The sequence below is a fragment of the Hippocampus comes genome, unplaced genomic scaffold (genome assembly GCF_001891065.2).
Source record: "Hippocampus comes isolate QL1 unplaced genomic scaffold, H_comes_QL1_v1.1 scaffold75, whole genome shotgun sequence".
Classification (NCBI taxonomy): Eukaryota; Metazoa; Chordata; class Actinopteri; order Syngnathiformes; family Syngnathidae; genus Hippocampus; species Hippocampus comes.
Window position 1 is genome coordinate 138,887 of NW_017805007.1, and position 20,086 is coordinate 158,972.

The following is a 20,086-nucleotide window of genomic DNA, read 5'->3' on the forward strand; positions in this document are numbered from 1 at the left end:
TGTCATTTTGCCTTCCAATGTCATGCAGTTCACTTTTGTTTGTTGATGATTTTACAGCACAGCAGACGGGAAGAGAGCGTGCTGTCCTTCCGGGGATGGACTGGAGCCCAGAGAGTCCCACACCAGGGTGCTGCAGCACACCGCCGTTTAGGAATGATCATCAGGGGTGCCGCAGGAAATTATCTCATTTCATCGAAGTAGTCCCAAAATGATGACTTGTCTTTTCTTTATCTATGTATACCTGTGACATATAGTTACAGACAGAAGAAATGAATTATTTCCTTTAGATGGATTCTGGTACTATAAACCTGTGTGTCCTATCTGTTGTCATACATGCAAATGAATAAGATATGGCTTCCTGTAAGTGTATCAGCTTTGTGCTCTATTAAACAGGCCCGGATTTCACATGAAGTAAACAAATTGATATGAGAACATCATCGTTTCATACTTTTTGTGACATTTTTTGTTTGGTGGTGTGCTACGACGGCGTTTTCATGAAAAATGAATGCCGTAGCTCTGTAAAGGTTGGGAAATACTGCTGTAGCCTGCCTATCAGTGCTTCGTGTCCTCCAAGCAGTCCAATGTATCTGTTTGGTTGATTGTTAAGAATAAAGGAACAGCCATGGCAATGAAACATACCAACGAAATCATGCAAATAGCGCAAGTTGGTGTTGAGTGTTCATGACATAACATTCAACCACTCACTCGTTCTCCACATCTGAATGTGGAATGTGAACGTACCCAGCTGTTTTGTTGCACATCAAGCAGTTAAAAAAAGGAGAACTGCAGTTTTCCTGGTATGCAGCCTGCCTGAGTGGTTGGTGCCCAGCTGTCCCTTTTAAAAATAAAAATAAAAAAAAAACAACAAAACGACGGTCTGGGTTTCGCATGTTAATTCTCTCTCCCCCCCCCCACCACCACCATCAAAATGGGACACAATAAACATTTATGCAAGAACGTTTGTACAGTTATAAGTGCACGTTTGCGCGCGCGCATACACGCGCGCACACACCCGCACACGCACACGCTCGACCGCTCTCTCTCTCTCTCTCTCTCTCTCTCTCTCTCTCTCTCTCTCTCTCTCTCTCAGTGTCTCTCTCACTCACACACACACACGCACACACACACACATACATACTTACACACACACACACGCACCCTCACTCTCACACGCACACACACACACATACATACTTACACACACACACACGCACCCTCACTCTCACACGCACACACACACAGACACACACACACACACACACGCACACACACACACACACACACACACACGCACACACGCACAGTCAAACAAGCGCCATCCAAACACGCAGTGGGCGTGTCTTTCCTCCAGCACGAGTAAATAGAAGCGCGCCTGTGTGCTCCCCAGTCAAGAAATGACAGAGTCTCTTCGCTCCTGTACCGGCACCAGCGATTGCACATCTGCTCCATCACTGCGCGGCTTTGAACTCTCCAGTTTGAGACCCGGCCCAAATTATTTGCAACATTTCGGTAAGAATTGATCCTTCCTTAACAACCTTGCCGTTGTGATGGTTTGTGTTTGACGGATAAAACTGAAGGCATCATTTGTGCTGTTGGAGCCACAGGTGTGCATCTTTTTCTGCGTGTTTCGCGCGCCACCCCGCTAAAGATGCAGATCTCACTGCCTGCGGTCTCAAGGTAGCTTCGGTGTCAGGACTCGCTTTCTTGCTCGCTGTCTTCTGTGCGGGTAGTGAATATTTTCACGCACTTGGACCGTATAGGTAGTTCCAAGTGAGACGAAGGTAGGTTTCATCCAGCCCTGGTACCTACACTCACCGTGCGTGCAAATGTAAGCGCGACTGAACTAATTTAGCACAATGTAGTGCAAAAAAATGTTTGACTTGTGCGCCAGCAAATGCAAATGTGAAAAAAAAAATCGAAATGCTGGTTTGGTTGTCAACTCGTGTGTGTGTGTGTGTGTGTGTGTGTGTGTGTGTGTGTGTGGCGAGCTTGCTGGCTGTCTGACTCCAGGGGTAACAAGTGCACTCTGCAGTGCACCCCGCAAGTATCACTTAGCTGATCATTTCTCCTTTTGACAAGTAAACGAAAGGCTCCAGTCTTGTTTTGGGGGAATAATGTGCCCGCCCCCCGACCCGCTCCTTTTTAGCCCACTTATTCTCCCATGTTTGAAGAAGATAAAACAAAAAAATGGGATGCAAAAACCAAGGTCAGAATATAAAATTCACATAACAAGCACCCATACAGTATGGGATAAAAGCAAGCAAACCCATCAGTATACAAGAGTCTACAAAACAAAACAAAACAAACATGCTTCCAATGTGTAATAATACCACAAGAAAAGTTTCCCTTATACAAGAGAAAGAATATAACATAGGGTGAATGCTCAAATATAAAATTACTTTTTGAGCCGAGACCTCAGTGTTAAGGGTGAAGTTGTGATTGACAGGGGCAGCCTCTTCCCGATTGTCAGGCTGTTACTGCAGAATACTTGTCAGCTCCGACATTCGGATGAGAGAGTGGGTTGGATAGGAGCAAAACTATCTGCTCACAACTTGACCAAGCAACGTGTAGTCATGTCTTGTATGCATGAAATGTCATTGTGGTTATTTATGTTTCTGTTGTCCAAATGTGCATAGGGTTGCTGATTGTAATATTTATGTATTTTTTTTATTATCAACATATGTGACATTTACATTTCTTTGAGCTCATCCAAATATGCATGTCATGTTAAAAATTGAAATGACCATGCTTTTTTCGCCTCCGGTTCCAAGCAGGTCAATCTGATACTACACGATTGACGGAAGCCACAGCTGCTGATTCTTTGGTAGGGCAGATTTGTCATTATGGCTTGTGGCTTGGCGCTACATGCTGGAGTTATTGTTATTCTGCGGTCTCCACTGTCCTCTCTATTTTCTTGTGCCATCGGTCTCTGGTATCAAATGTGTGTTCTTGCTGAGACTAACAGCCACATTTTGGGAAGTAAATACAAGAGACCCTTGCTCTAGCCTTTGTTTGTTCGCGTGTGTGGTTCCAACTGATGATTTCAATCTGGCAGTCTTTTTGCAGTTTCCCGCTACTTTCAAATGGAAAACGTAACTAGAGCGGAGCCAATGCGTAGTGGAAGTGGAAAAGCGCCACATGACAAGTGACTAGGACAGCACTAAAACTGAATTGACTGTGACCGTTTTCGATACAATTACCGTGTAGCATTTAATTTGCAAGCAGTTCTTGGGTGAGACATTTCCACCTTTTTCAACGATGGTGGGCATACATTATTGACTGCTTATTTTCTTAGGATGTTTTGTCTCATTAATCTCATTGTTTCTCTAATGCAGTCACTGAGGCATTGAAGAGACACAATAACTGACTGTTTAATTGTGGGAGCTTGTTTTGACATCAGTATAGCTGTGGGAAAAGATTATTATTATTATTTTTGTCCCTGAATGATAATACCTAATGGTGGCATGTAGATGGGGAAGGCAATGTTTCTTGGCATGGAGCCAAACGGAATGGCTGCTAATATTGATGGCAACGTTTTTACAGGGAAATTCATGCCAAGAGCCGCAGAGAATGCACACTTGAAAACGTCAATCAAGTTGTGTGCGAAGAGGCTGCAGTGAAGTCATCGCAGATTTCCAAGTGCCCACTTTAGCAGGTGTGATGCTGAAGTGCTTGTCATTGGAGAAAACAAATCAATGTGGGTTGTTTTAAACTTAAAGCCTGCCCCAAAACTAACAGAAAGGCAGCCATTTGGCAATCGTGATCGACCTTTTTATGCATCTTTTATCAAAAGTAGTGGGTGTTCCGATGAGGAGTCTGTCAATATCACAAGGACTCTGTGTAACATTTTCAATTTTTAAGATACTGCTACCGATTTTTCTTAAATGATCAGTTAATCTGAAGTTTTTTTGGTTGTTGTAATACATTGGGGAAACATTTGTCCCTTTATTTTTCCCAAATAGGACATTGCTTCAAATTGACAGTTCACAAAATCCACAAATGATGATTCAGTTACTATTTTGGGCCGTAATATGTCAGAAAATAGTGGGAAATGTGGCTCATCATTCACCCCAAGTAAAAGCAGATGTTTGCAAATGTCCAATACGGATTTAACACAATGATAATCGCTACTCATGTTTATATTGTAGCCTTGTCAGAATTGAAACTAGCAATTAGCAAATCGAATGAAAATACTTCTTACCACACATCAAAGGGAAAATCAGAAGGGAATTTCATTTGAGTGGCATACTCCTGTTGCCAATCCTGCAGGAGGATGAGTATGAAATTATTTTTTTTTAATTTGATTAAGTTTAAGTGTAGTAAAAAGTCGGATGAGGAAAACAATAAGAAGAGTGCTTCAAGTAACATTTAGGAATAGTAACCCTTTAACCCGTTTTCAACTGTGGTTTATCTATCTGAACACTGGATGGCACCCATGTAAAGACCATTTCCCATCCATCCGCTTCCAAATCTGTTTACCCTTACAAGGATCGCGGGTCTGCTGGCATCCATCCCAGCTGTCTTTGGGCAGTCGGTGGGGTACACCCTGAACTGCTTGAAAGCCAATTGCAGGACACACAGAGACAAACAACCTCCACATTCACACTCACATAGACAAACATCAAATGTACTCACACTCACACCTAGGGACAATTTGGAGTGTTCAATCAGCTTGCCATGCATGTTTTTGGAATGTGGGAAGGAGGGAACCGGAGTACCCAGAGAAAACCCACACGGGCACGGGGAGAACATGGAAACTCCACACAGGAAGGCCGGAGCCGGAATTGAACTCGGGACCTCTGCACTGTGAGGCAGACGTGCTAACCAGTCGACAACCATTTTTCTTTTGTTCTTTTTTGAGCCCACGTAAAGATGTAGATGACTTCTGAAATCTGATGTGACGTCATGTCATAGCGCTCGACTATAATGTAAGTATGTGAATAAATAAATACATCATTATTTATAAGAAACACAAGACTACCAGATTACCCGAATGTCTGGTACAATTCGAGACAGTAACCCCGGGTGATTCGATTTTGTTTGACATTCTAAAACATATTTAAAAATTATTTTCTCAGCCCCCTCTGCATCGATCAAGCCCCTCTTTAGCCTCTGAAGAGGAAAAATCCTCGAACTGTCCCTGCTGCTCATGTAAAGACTAGACGGTCAACTTTTCAATCGTTATATGTAGCACGAGTGATTCACTCATTTTTACAGGCCATTACCGACGATCATCAATCAGCAAGCAGCTTTTTTTGACTACACCACCATGGTCAAATTAATTTTGCCTTAACATTTGGGCTTGCAGCAACTATATAATTGTTGGACCAAATGGAAATTCTAAGTGCAATTGTTTCGTAATTGCATGTCTGCTTAGTTGCATGTATTTTGTATAAAAGGTTCAGATTTTTACCTAATTATTTTCTGTTACAATCGGTAACTTATGACAACAAAGATTGTGAGGTTTTCAATTATGCATGTGCTCTACTCAGTTTAAAAGGTGGTCGCAGCGCAATGATGGACAAAAACGAAATAATTCATTTGCGAATGAGCGAACATGGAATATGGAGATTTTTTTTTCTCCCATTGCATTATTACACTGGCTGGCCAGTGCGGGTAATTCCATCAACTTTACAAAGATTGGATTGTACTGTATTAATGTGAAAAGTTCATAAAATGAATTATGTCAAATAATAAGTTCTTTGAAATTATTGGTATATAGTCATTCATAACAGTGCAAAAAGCATCACAGGAAATTGTACACAGTAATCAGAATCATCAGAATATCATTTGCAGAATGATGTCTGTCTTTTATAACTACATAACGTTGGATACATGAACCGAGGTTGCATTGCAAAAAAATTAGCCCACATATGAAAGGCTTGGCCAGGGGTGCCCATTACGTAGATCGCGATCGACCAGTGGATCAAGGACTGGTCCCAAGTCGATACGAGGGCTGTAGAGGGGAAAAAAAAATGTTAGTTCAAGATGTACACTGTCTCCTGCCTGAAGACACCTGGGATAGGCTCCAGCACGCCCGCGATCCTCATGAGGATAAACGGATTAGAATGTGGATGGATGATAGATGGTCTTAACGTGGGTGCCACCAAGTGTTTAGATCAGTGATTCTTCACCTTGATAGAGGTACCGAACCCAACCAGTTCATATGCACATTCACCGAACCCTTCATTAGTGAAAAATAAAAATGTGATTTTTTTTTTTTTTTTTTACAAATTCAAGACATAAAAAAACACATTTATTAAAAACAGAAAAGAACAAATAAAATTTCAAGACATAAGTTTTTTTTAAAAAATTGAACAAAATGAACCAGCCAGCGATGGCAAAGCATGCGTGTCAAAACTAATTGACATGTTGAGTCGGGTGTGTCTTAACCTCCATGGCAGAGGCTCCGTCAAACCCCTGAGACCGATTCACCGAACCCCTGGGGTTCGATCTGACCCAGGTTAAGAACCACTGGTTTAGATAGATAAAATTCATGGATGATGGTTATCGGCAGCTTAAAACCCTGATTGGAGAATCACTAGTTCATACTTCTCGATTCCGATGTTGTCTGATTGTTTGTGAATCTTCAAAGTTGTTCTGAGGAACATTATTGACTTTATATCTGACTTGAATTTATTTCCACGTGAGACATGAAGCCTGAAGTGGACAGTTGTGGTGATAGTACTAATTCAGCCAAGGAAACGCTTCGTTTATCATACGCAGCAATTACGTGATGTAATGTTTAGTGACGTCTCCATGAAATCAGATCGAAAAGCCTCACCTCATTTCCCCAAAGTATAAATATGTCCTCTTGCATTGCTCCTCTGTAGATATGAGATGATAAAAAGATGAGCTCCTACCACGTCCGCGGCCCAGACATGCAGGACCACATTTACTTCCATTAACGCGATGTTGTGATTGACGTTGCGTCTTCTTCTGCGCATGCTGCTCACTTTGGAGATGCAGATGCTCACACACCAGACAGACTGAGGCTGCATTTAATATGTGTAATGTGAATGCTCAAACAAAAACACCACCGAAAAACAATCATATTTCACCCAAAATTCCAAAGTGTTCATTAAGACTTGCGATGCAAACCTAAGTACCCTGAATCGAATTTGAAAAAAATCGGAATTGACTGTCATAAAAGAATCAGATAACAGGTCACGTATCGGCAAAAAAAAAATCCAATTTTGGTCGCAACTCGCCAGCAGTTTGAATGGAGCCTTATAATGATCCAACAAGTGTGGCAGATGATTGCAAAGTGTCTCAGTGAACTTTTGAGTCAATCATTGAAAATGGTAAAGGTATGGGAAAATCAAAAATTGTGCAGTGTTTAATAGCGCTTTTCAGACAAAAAGGAGTTGGAAAAAGTGTGGTGTCCACGGTACGATGAGACCCAGAGAATGGTTTTCTGCCTACTACTTGGCTGTTGCTGGGCTCAAGTCTTTGAGATCTACTGCATTCTGATTTTGTCTTTCTTATGTCACAGCGCCAAATGAGACTGCGATAAAGATGAGATACTTTATTAAGATATGATAAAATCAGTCCCACATTGGGGAAATTTGCACGGTTTCAACAGCAGTAACGGATACCAGAAATAAAAATCAGCATGCATGGCGGACGCGAAAAGATGTACAGGCCATAAATAAATAAGAGGCTATAACACATTTGTGCCAAAAAAAAGCACATTGCACTAAACAAAAGGCAGTTTGTACTGGTGCATAGACGATCCAATGTTCTGGTCGTATACTCTGTCAACTGCGGGGCCGGAAGAGTGGCGGAATCTGTCCTTCACACAGTGTGGGTGTTCAAGTCTGTCGCTGAAGGATCTGTGGGGTGCTCTGTGGGGGGTGGCGCAGTGTTGACCAGTTTGGATGAGAGTTTAGCCATAATCCCCCTGTCCCCCTCTGTGTCAATTGAGTCCAGGGAGCAACACGGGACAGAACTGGTTCTCTTTACCTGTAATAATTTTATTTCAGCTGCTTCCTGAGATATACTGAGCGTGGAGACTGAAACACTAACACATCATCATAAAACAGGTGCAGGATGTCACAGAGTCCAGATAGTTGTTCACGTTGTCATGTCAAAATCGCAAATCTAGGCAGTCCAAAAATATCCCGGGATTCCAATGTTCTTCATTGCTCCACTAATTCAACGTTTGCACCACAAGCGATGCAGATTGAAGTTTCTGCCTACATGTGAACAAGTAAACCGTAATCAGTCAAAAACCAAAGCTCCTTGGAGGACAACATTAAATGTGTTTGCATTTGCACTCGTCCTGAATGTTGTTCTCGGTGACGGAAAAGTTAAAACACTGATTGTATTTTGGCAGCTCATAACTGAGTTTTTCTCTGTTGAAGTCCTCAAGAATAATGAGGATCAAACTGGGCGTTCTTTCTTGTGTCAATTTCGTTCTCAGCTATGGTTTGTATCTAATTTATAAAATAAGAACCCACTAATTTGCTGAAGGTATTTTTCTCTTTTTTTTCCTGGTAAACAAACATCCCTTTGCTTTTGTTTACGCTCGGTGAAAATGGAAATTGATCAAATGAGGCCAGCTTTTCAATTGCTCAACATGCAGCATGAAACATGAATCAGAATTTGCTTTCTTTGGAATTTATTGAAATACTGTCTGTCTTCTTGTCACAAATGTATCATATTCAATGCCATGTCACATTGCACATGAGCATTTGTATTGAATACAGAAAACATTTCTACTCTCGTATGATCCTAAGCTTCTTCATTTGTTTATGTAATGACCTTAAAAGCTTTTACAGCGTTCTCTATAATGTAGGGGTGGGGGGGATTGCAAATAACTCTGCAAGTGCGGAAGGAAACACTTTTTCCTACTCACTTCTCACTATGAAACTTTCTCATGAAAGCAATATGCAGAACATGACTTTTGGCAGCTCCATAGCTCTAATTTTCCAGTGTAGGTTGTAGTTTCCACTGGTGCAAACACACACAGAAAGACAAAGAGAAGTCCGGGCAGAAGGCTGGCATGAGGGATGAGGGCAGACGGCCAAATCCCACAGTTTACTTGAGAAAAACAGCAAGTCTTAAAGAAAATATGTGTTTCCGCTGCTCAGGCCTGCTGGCTGCTTATTGTGATGCCCTGCATTCTAACTATGAAGAATAATCACTCCACTGTCTCGGAGATGGCATGGACAGATTTCAAAACGAATCTTTCGACGCATCCATCAATTTATTTAATGAGCTGTGAAATTGTTAAGAAGAGTTGCCTGTCCCCACTGGCTTCTCTGCTACTGTACGAGGCTTGTACCTCACGCCATAACCAAGTAAAAAGTGCACCGCAACTCTCCATGGAACACATATAATGATTCCTTGCTTTGTGACAAACAAATGAACATTTTCATAATGATAAATAATCTGATAACATGATAGGCTGTCCACTGTAGTGACCGCTGTGCCTGAAAGGGGGTGAAGCAGATTAATATTTGACCAGGTTTGTTATTCCAAGTAATTGTTTTCCCCCTCACGCCAGTCTCTAAAAAATGTGTACTTAAGTGTAATGTCGTAGTATAAGATGTGATAATTCATGTGTAATAACTTGCTTTTGCCTGTCAAAAAAAAAAAAAAAAAAAGAGTGAATGTTTTGTACACGGTCGAATAGACTGAGCCACCTAGAAATAATCACTGCCATGTCTCCTCATCCACTTTCACACAGAGTTGACGGGTGAAAACACTGCTGGCATTTTCAAGCAGAGAAGTCAAATGTAAAGCCGCTGCAGGGCCTTTTTGAACCAGGCCAAGAAAGCCTCAGGAGTGATTAGTAGATTTGAAGCAGAATCACAGTAGGCATGGCGCTGTCAAAAGAGATAATGAAGCATGTCAGTGGAGGGAAAAGAGCAGCTCTCCACGAGAACCCCCCACACCGCTGCGCTAAGCCTGTGAACCCGGTGTTCAGAATGGCAGAGCACACTCACATTTGCTTGTTGGCCATCTTGCTTGCTCATCCAACTAGACTTGCCAAAGTATGCGTTTGGACCAAGAAACCTCAGTATCCACAACTTAAAAAATAAAAAAAGGAAGCGTGTGTGAGTGCCTGCTGTTCGTGACAACGATGACCGATGAGCAACTGCAATTCCAATTAACATGACATGCCAGATGATTTGTTTTCCAAGAGTTCATCTCAAAGACACAAATGGGAAAGAATTTACAATATTGTTTGGGAAATGTATTTGTACTTTTGAAGGTCAGTCGTCGAAGGCACTGTTTGCTGGTCAGTCAGGAAGCTCAGCTGTTGAAGTCCATACCACGAGTTAATATGATAGTTCTAACATCCCAATTCTGAGAAGTTACAACAAGAGGTCTGAATGACTTTTGGCAAGTAGCTTTCATTCCTAAGTCATGAAATGCCTTTAGAAGATGATCGTGCCACAGATCAAAAACTCCATCGACCTCAATTTGGATCCTTTAGGAAGGCTTTAGCTTAAGACGAACACAGGACCCACAGGCAGACACAATGAATTCGGTACTGGCTTATTGTCAGGAAGAGGGACAGGTCAAGGAGGCAGAAACCAAAGGCAGTCAGAAAAACCAAACCAAGGTGGACAGGAACGCTGAGCGTAACAGCTAGGCAGCAGCGAGAATGGCAGGGAAAATAGCTGACGAACTGGCAACAATTGAGTCTTCAGACGGGCCTTTATGCTGCAAGGGGTGAGTGTGGCTGACGAGGTGAAGCCTGGCAGGTGTGTAGGTGAGACAGGTGCAATGATTGGGGAGGCGCGCAGCCCACACTGAATTAAGGGAAAGGTAACCAAACACAGCAGAGGGAGGGGCCACACAGTGGACCACTGAGGACAGGCAATGTATTCCAACATCGCCTCACTGATGATGCCATCTCATCCGTGGTCCACACACCCCTCAACCCACCTGGAACAAAGGAACTCTTATGTCAGCCTGCTGTTCCTGGATCGTTCCTCCCCGTTCAACACCATCATTCCCCAGAACCTGGTGCAAAAACTAAATACTTTGAGATGAGTTCATCACTGGGTCCTGGACATCCTGACCAACAGACCACATTCATCACCCTCAGCGCTGGCTCTCCCGAGGGTTGTGTGCTGAGCGGTAGCGGGATGCATGGTGCACCATTTTGAGCCAGAGAGGTGAAGCCTGGCAGGTGTGTAGGTGAGACAGGTGCAATGATTGGGGAGGCGCGCAGCCCACACTGAATTAAGGGAAAGGTAACCAAACACAGCAGAGGGAGGGGCCACACAGTGGACCACTGAGGACAGGCAATGTATTCCAACATCGCCTCACTGATGATGCCATCTCATCCGTGGTCCACACACCCCTCAACCCACCTGGAACAAAGTAACTCTTATGTCAGCCTGCTGTTCCTGGATCGTTCCTCCCCGTTCAACACCATCATTCCCCAGAACCTGGTACAAAAGCTAAATACTTTGAGATGAGTTCATCACTGGGTCCTGGACATCCTGACCAACAGACCACATTCATCACCCTCAGCGCTGGCTCTCCCGAGGGTTGTGTGCTGAGCGGTAGCGGGATGCATGGTGCACCATTTTGAGCCAGAGTAAAGAGAGGAAGTTGAACATCTGGTTGGCTAATGCAAAGATAAGAACCTCACAACCTTTTCATCAATGAGAAGAAAGTCCAAGGAGATGGTGGTCGACTTCAGGCAGAACAGATGCCCTCTTGCCCACCAACTCAAAACATTGGTGGAAGTGGTTTACAGCTACAAGTACCGAGGGGTGACTTTCAGAGAATATCGCCGACAGCGAAATACTTTCGGTCTCCGAAAGAAGACTCACCAATGTTTCTACTTCTTCCGGGAGCTGCAATGTGCCGGACTGGGGGGCTGTGACTTGAGCGTCTACATATGTGATGTGGAGAGCATCCTCAGCACCAGCCTCGTGGTGTGGTGAAGTGGTATTAGCATGGCTGCATTTGTCTGTGGCAGGCTACACTCAATGGGGAATATAAAGAGATTGTGTAACACCATTCATAAAGCGCATCGGATTATAAGGCGAAATGTTGGCTTTTGGGAAAAGTGAATGCTTTTCGGTGTGCCTTATAGTGTGGAAAATGCGGTAATTGTTGTTAAATGTAATAAGCACACATTGCATTGGTTTCTGAGGAGTGGGGCCACTGGAGCCTATCCCATCTGACGTCGGGCAGGAGGCGCACTACACCCTGAACTGGTTGCCAGTCGATCGCAGGTCACACATAGAGACGATCAGGCACTCACACCCACATCCACACTGTCACTAAGTGGGAACCGATCCCACGCTGCCTGCACATAAGTCAGGTGAGTGTACCCCGACACCATCAGCGACTTGGTTCGAACACTCCATGTTTTCCTCAAATATTAGTCAACAACTTTTGTCCCCTGAAAAAATATATATTTCATTGTTCATGATGCTGGATAAGTTTAAATCAATAAAACAATGAAATAAAAACAAACCCTAATTTGACCACATGTCCAAATGTTTCTCATTTTTCATGTTTACAGATGTAATTGTTACCTGAGAAAACATAAATATAGATCAGTGGCCCTCAACTAGAAATGCTGTAGGTCCACTTTTTTTTTTTTTAATAAGACCAAGGTCCGGTCCCATGCACGGCGGTCATGGGGAGCAGGGCTATATGCCCATTTAGTATGGTTAAGCCAAGCTTATACAAATCAACACTCCTCACAACCAACCAATAATGGGGTGCATGAAAATAACAATTATTCACTTTGCCAGTACACAGCAAATAATGAGAGGTATTGTGTTGAGGCACAGGAACTCTTTTATTTGGTTAAGTTGTGCCTGCTTAATAATAGAAATAGCCCTTTTAGGGAAATAAGACAATTTTTACTTTAACTTTGTTAAACAGTAGTTGTCTTTTTTTCCCTTAATTTAACAAAACAATTTAACAAAATACTCATTTTACCAAAATAAATACTAAACATGAAAACAAAAATATCCTTTTCATTTGTACAATTCCCCTTTTCACATCCCCTCTGAAATCACTGAAAAATACAGTATATCAGAAGAGGAGTTAAGAACCATTTTAAAAACTGACACAAGGGAGCACAGGAATGTGCAGTGCTGTTCTTCCACTAAAGGTGAATGCAATGTCTGAGGCATGCAAATATTATTTGAGGACGCCATTGTGATGTTCATTTACCATGTTGCGGTGTTCTGCTGTTAAACAGCTGCAAAGATCCCCGGGTAGACGGGAGCAAAACTGCACACAATCGAAACCTCCCGCGATTCGTCTTGTCTAATTGTCTGTGTGCAGCTCTCCTGGACTGAAGCTGTGAGCACAACTGTGGCGTCGCGCATGCGTCTGTTTCCTGACACAATCATCCATTTTGAATGCGTGTGTATTGGGATAGACGCGTGCTGACGCTTATGTATGGGCACATCTTAAGTTCAGAGGAGCCAATCAGCGCGTCGTTATCGCCGACATGCCCTGCTCAGCCAGGGTCTCCAGTTAGTCAAACATTATACAACACACAGTCGCGTTGCTGCGATCGTCTGCAATACATCTGTTAGTGCACGCAAAGAATAAAACGGATAATTTTAACAAGCGATCGCGGTAATGCGCAGATTATAGTCCACAAATATAAAATGTATAACGTAAAAATCACTTTATAATTTATTATTTTATACAATTTGCCGAGGGTCCGGACAGAGGAGGTCGGCGGTCCGGTCGTGGATCGCGGTCCGCCAGTTGAGGAAGGCTGATATAGATAAACAAATAGATCAGTTTTCCCCAGACTTCACATTTTTCCAAATGATCTCGGAGGCCACAACACAAGACAGAGAGCAACTCAGCAGTGCAATCCTCAATGTTTTCAGCTCTATGTATTCTCTCGCCCCCATCCCCAAACCCTGAGCAGAAAAGGATTCACTGTTCTACCACTACACAGTCATTTTTATAACCTTGAAGAATTGAACAACAAAACCAATTCAACCGCAGGATCCTCTCAAAGGCGGAAGGTCGCTTTGGCTGAGAGCTGACTGTAACCCTTTAGCCTTCTATCATTTAGCTACTGCACCATGATGAATGCCATAATTATTTGCTTACAGGCACGAAATAATTCCATTCACTTGAGCTTCATCTGAAACTTTTTCTTGACTGCCGAGGTCAGGCAAATTGAACTTGAATGGCACTTCATTGAATGGAGTGCAAACTGATGACTTCTAATTTTGATCACCATCAGATTGCACATCGCTTATCAATACGTATGCCAAGCCTGCAATAAATGCTGTTGTTGCGATTCAAGGATTAATCAGTCATGTTAACAATCATGGAAAAAAAAAAGATCAGTGTTAATAAAAGTGAAACTGATGATCGAGCTCCATCTAAATATAAGGATTCAACCTTCGCCTAAGTCACAACCTCCACAAACAGAAATTAATATTTTTTTCTTGTTGTCCTGCTTACCCAAAATCAGGCAAAAACCAAAACAATACCTTATCACATCATGGCTGTATTGTATGACGTCAGAGAAATAACTACAACATCCCTAACACTGTAGATGACATCAAAGCGTTTTAGAGCAATAAGAGTGGTTTATGTCAGGTTTTCCGATCAAGGTTTACTGATCCAAACCTTACTGGGAAACAATCTGCATTGCACACACTTGTTTTTTTTTTTTTTTTGTAATTTTGTGTATTTACTGTTATTATTATTACATGGATGTAATTATTTATTTTATGTTCGATAGCAGTCAACTGTGGTTTTCTTGTGTTTGAGTTTGTGTTTTTATAGTGCTCCAGAGATAAATATAGAGTTGAATTGGAGTAAACCTGGCTCGGGAAACTTTTATGTTTACACTAGGAAACACTATTTTCGTTTTAGAGGATGGAGAAGTAAATGTCAGCTGCAGCCCTGCATATCTATATCTTTCCCACATTTGCTAAAAGCAGACTATGTGAGATCACAGAATATGTGTAAAGCCCAGAACTGTAATGAACTCAAAATTTAAGGCCACAGTGTGGAGGAAATAAAGAATAGTTAAATGTCAGTATAAACTAAGTTTGACCTCGACAGCAAGTGACCTCTGCAGCTTGGAGTGGATTTTTCAAAATTAAGATGGCTCTTTTGGCATCAACAAATATTCCATGGCATTTTGCAGAATAGAGTCCTGAATTGGGAAGAGTAGACGGCTGTCAAGAAGCCTTGCAGAATAAAGCCTGTTCTTATCAATACAAATACTAATGGTTGAGAGGCTACCTGACTTGGGAGGTGAGGAAGTGACCGAGTTCTTCTGATGTTTTTGAATGGATCCTGTTTCGGGATTCTTGCTAGTTTTTTTTTGTTGTTGTTGTTGTTTTTTTTTATCCAATGTAGACTTTGATCTTGCTGATAGTAAGGATATCTAAGACATTGATAAACAGTACATCTCGTTAAGTCACTCAAAAATTATATGTGATGTTTTAGAACAGGGGTGCCCAATACGTTGATCGCGATCGACCGGTAGTTCGAGGACTGGTCCCAAGTCGATTGCGAAGGGTGTAGAACAGGGATGTCAAACTCATTTTTGTCACGGGCCACCTTATAGTTACCGGTTCCCTTGGATGGCCGCTAAGACTGTGAAACCATACAAGGAAATCAAGAATCATGTTTTATTCAACTATAGTTTAAGTTACTGTAATGAGGGTTTTGGTAACAAGAAAACTTAAAACAGCTGTCTTATATATTACATATGAGAATTTGAAATTTTGGTAAAAATTTGAATAAGCATCATAGAAGTTTGATTTGTTTTTGCGGGCCACATCAAATGATGTGGCGGGCCAGATCTGGCACCCGGACCTTGAGTTTGACACCTGTGGTGTAGAGGGAAAAACAAAAAACAATTCAAAACATCTGTGTGTCTGTGTGCGTGTTATTCATGTTTGAATATATAAATTAATTTGAATCCTTTCAGGTTCTTTAACATATCGAGCAGTTGATGAATTGCAGCACGTCTTTGCAGTTATTTGTCAAAAAGTGCCACTGCTTCAAACCAAGCTCTAAATTCAGTGATTGACAGTAATAGTGTTTAAAAAAAAATGATATAGATCTTCTTAGGTATGCACCCAGTGATAAGGTGTGTTTTGTGACTGTGTTTTGCTTCAGGCTACCAGGTACATTAGTGTCAGACAAACAATAAAACCGCTGCAGCTGCAAGCAGAGTGAGCAGCCTTTTTTACCTGAACAGCAAGCAACTTCAGATAGGCTCACTTTGCAAAAGGCTTTCATATCTTATTTTAGCCTTTGCTGCTGAGCCTCTCCTCAAGCAGAGCTCCGGCTGTCATGTGCAACACAAAGAGATCACCCCTGTTGACTGCAGGTTCGACCGCGCGTGCCAATTAGACAGCATGTGATCTGTGTTGCACGCCATCGACGGCAATTCAACTGTGCTCGAGCGCCTGCTTTAAAATGAATACAATTATAATTTTACATTGAGCCTATAATTCATCAACCCTTACAATTAACCGGACCTTCTTAAAACCTATTTAACAAAGGTTTGCATGTGCAAAAACTGGAGCAAACTTGATTGCTCATGCAAACATCTGTGGAAGCTGATCTGTTAACAAACGCTCTGAGGATTCTGGGAGCGGGCGTGCGAATGTAATTTATCAAATTTGAGACGGATCACAATGTTCTAAGTCAGGGCTGTCCAACTCATTTTCGTCGTGGGCCACACCGTGGTTATACTTTCCCTCACAGGGAAAGCATATAAGAGTATGTTCACCTCATATTATTTCAAAAACACAAGAAATTGATGGAGAACTACATTCAAAATCAGAAGCTGATGAAAAGTGTTCAGCAATTATTCAATGTATTTTGAAAGGGGACCCGGTAACAAAAAATGTTTTTTAAAGGTTGAGACAATTTGTAATGTTGTTGGTTTTTTTTTTTTAGTTTAGTTTTTTTATTTTCAAAATAAGGTTGACATTCATGATTTGCTTTTGCGGGCCACATTAAATCATGTGGCGGGCCAGATCTGGCCCCGGGCCACCAATTTGACACCAGTGTTCTAAGTGATCAAAGGGCAATCTTGGAGCCAGTCACTGGAAGGTGTCGTGCCATATCACATGTGACAAAACTTCTGTCAAGTCTTCGTTTGGATCATTTCAGTATACCATAACAATTGATGCTGTTCTCTCCCAGAGCAGTGTTCAGGTGTACTGACCTAACTTTTAAATACTATGTTACACAGGATGGGCGCATACATCACACACACACTGTGAATGAGCGAAAGATAATAAAACATGGATTTTTTTTTTTTTAAAAATTAACTCGGTTAAGTGTTTGTCTGACTCTTCCACTAACACTTTCTTCCTTACGTGCTCTCCCAAATTGTCCATGATGAAAACAACCAACCTAAAATGCCAAACCCTTGAAAATGTGTTGGTCTATACCACTTTTGCGCCCCCTGCCAACAGCACATGCAATCTGCTATCTGGATCTTAGTAAAAAAACAGTAATCTTAGTGGATCACTCAGTCAAGTGTACTGACAGATGCGCTAAAAGCCTGCGTTCCAAACTCAAGGGCCGGCACTCTCTTTTGAAGATTCAAAGGAGTGAGGATTGAAACATACAATGTGTCCCGCCAGCCAGCGCCACATTGGGACTTTTCTGACCTGCAATTTCATGGCTCTGACCGGCCCACTTTAATTCACAGCAGTTTAATGAGGATGTATCATTTTATACTTCTTAATTTCTAATATTCTTCTCATTCCATGCAACATTGATATTTTTATTGTATTTGATCAAAAATGAAAATAACTTAAAGTCTTACTAGATCACAAGCAGTGTTTATTTGAACAATAATAACAACATAAATAATTAAAGTGAATTGTGCTAAACAAATTTGTTTGACCACCTGTCATATTCTTGGGAAAGTCAGAAATTAAACAAACAGAATGTTCAACCACTTACAATTGATTTTTTAGAAATTCTCAAATGCCATTGATATAAAATATAAAGATAAGAAAGGCTAAGAAAACCTTTATTGGTCTCACGATGGAGAAATTCGCAATCTGGAAAAATTTGGAGGGAAGAAAGTAGAAAAAAAGCAAGAAGTATTTGCATGCACAAATATTTTTTTTTAAGCCCAGGTAAGGGGATAGTACGACAACATACAAGATACATTTTCTGTGTCTTTTTTTTCAGATCTCATAATAGTTCACTGTGATCACTCTCTTAACTTTCTTATAACTCTTTTTTAATTATGAGCTAATGTGTGCTTTAATTATTATTAGCAAGGGCAGCGTTTATAAAATTTAAAACAATGTGCAAATGTTAATTTCAGTTAAAAAACATTAAACAAACCCTGTAATTTCTATTTGTCTGTTTTCTATAACTATAGTTTTTTTTGTCGAAGTGGGGGCGTCAAGCCCTGCTATTTAGAGAGAGAGAGAGAGAGAGGGAGAGAGAGAGAGAGAGAGAGAGAGAGAGAGAGAGAGAGAGAGAGAGAGAGAGATAGAGAGAGAGAGTGGGGGCAAGGGGGCTTGCTGAGAGAAGGCTTGCATGATCCATGTCACATGAAAGCGCACCCCGTACAGTCCATAAACGAGGCCAACCAACCAGGAAAATTCACATAATTCCAGGTTTGTCTCTCTGGTCTCGGCTAGGTCTACCAAAAGCACTTGATTTGCTGATTTTGAAACATACACACCAAAATAGCCCCCACCAGTGGCCCACTGGGAATTTTCATGCTGTTGCAGATGACTCACTCCGGGCTTGCCGTCAACCTTACTCCCGAAGTCCGGGTCACTCATTGCATGACTGTCTAGCCGCATTTGAACCCATGCCCCTACCATGCCACCATTTGCAAGTCCTCAGAATTCTCAAGAAAGGATGCTGAGTTAGCATCCTGTCTGAACAGTGCAGGATTTCAAATGTTTCTTATACTCTACATTAGCCTCAGACGAGCGGCATCTTGGTCAAAGAGTCAACAGACAGCAGCATGTTTAGTTCCACCAGACACAGACAAACTGAATTGCATTACTTTGACTTGTGTCCAAATATTGTGAGACAACAATGGAAAAATTAATCAACTCAAGTCAAATGTATTTATATAGCCTTTAATCAGAGGAAAATCTTCAAGGGCTTCACATGTCCACTGTTGAGAAATATTAACAACATCCCCTCATCTTAACTCCCCAGTAGTGCAAGGAAAAACATCTGGGGTATAATGACAAATCCTGAGAAAGGGCTGCAGATGGGAGAATCCTCCTTTCAGGATGACGAGGCTGCAAGGGATGCCAAGTGGGCAATATTTAACACAATATGGTTCGATACAGTAATGAAATTAGATGAGGGAAAATGCCTTCAGAGAGGTGGGTCCTCTTCAAAACCCAGCCCGGTTGGTTCATGACGAAGTCTTCATTGCGGCGCCTATGAATAGGTGGTCCACCTCAGACCTTGTCCAGATCAGTTGGTGCAGAATCCGGACAGCAACATCCAATTGGGTCATCGTCACCTACAGTGGTGCCTTCTCCAAACTGGGGAGGAGGTGGTGCTGGTGCTGGTGGCGGGGGGAGACAAACATAAGAAGCGGCAGTCAAACAGGCCAACATGCAGCTCAACTACCGGAGGTTCCGCATTATAAGGCACAGTTAAAAGCATTCAATTTTCTCAGAAGCCAACAGTGCGCCCTATAATCCGATGCGCCTAATATAAAGAGACTGTAACTCTCTTTACTTTCCGCATTGAGTTGTTACCCTGTTAGTGTTCCTATGCCATCTAGCAGGAACCAATTGTAACCTAAAAGGCCCCGACACGAACTGGCATGTACATTCGCCAACACACACTCAAACAGACAACGACTTTGTGAGTTCTACACAGTCAATATGAAAAATAATACCAAAAGCATAGTTAACTATTGACTAAACCAGACATGGGCAAACTACGGCCCGCGGGCCGGATCCGGCCCGTTGGTCTTTTTAATCCGGCCCGCCGAAGGTTGGTACAGTACACAATTAAGGTTCGATGTAAATTATTGCATTCATTTCATTTGGACTTGTAATACAGGCATTTAAACGCCAGGTGGCGCAGTTACTTGAAGTCGCAGAGCACAAGGAGGGAGGGGGAGACGATACGGAAG

The 20,086-nt window shown here is 42.0% G+C and overlaps 1 protein-coding gene across 1 annotated transcript in view; it reads left to right on the forward strand.

The window, feature by feature from the left end:
* The first annotated feature begins 1,274 nt into the window (after window positions 1-1,274).
* cemip (cell migration inducing hyaluronidase 1) overlaps window positions 1,275-20,086 on the forward strand; it is a 154,735-nt gene continuing 135,923 nt past the window's right edge. The window contains exon 1 of the mRNA XM_019859939.1: window positions 1,275-1,509. The gene's annotated coding sequence lies outside the window, so the exon portion shown is untranslated. The remainder of the gene's footprint in view (window positions 1,510-20,086) is intronic.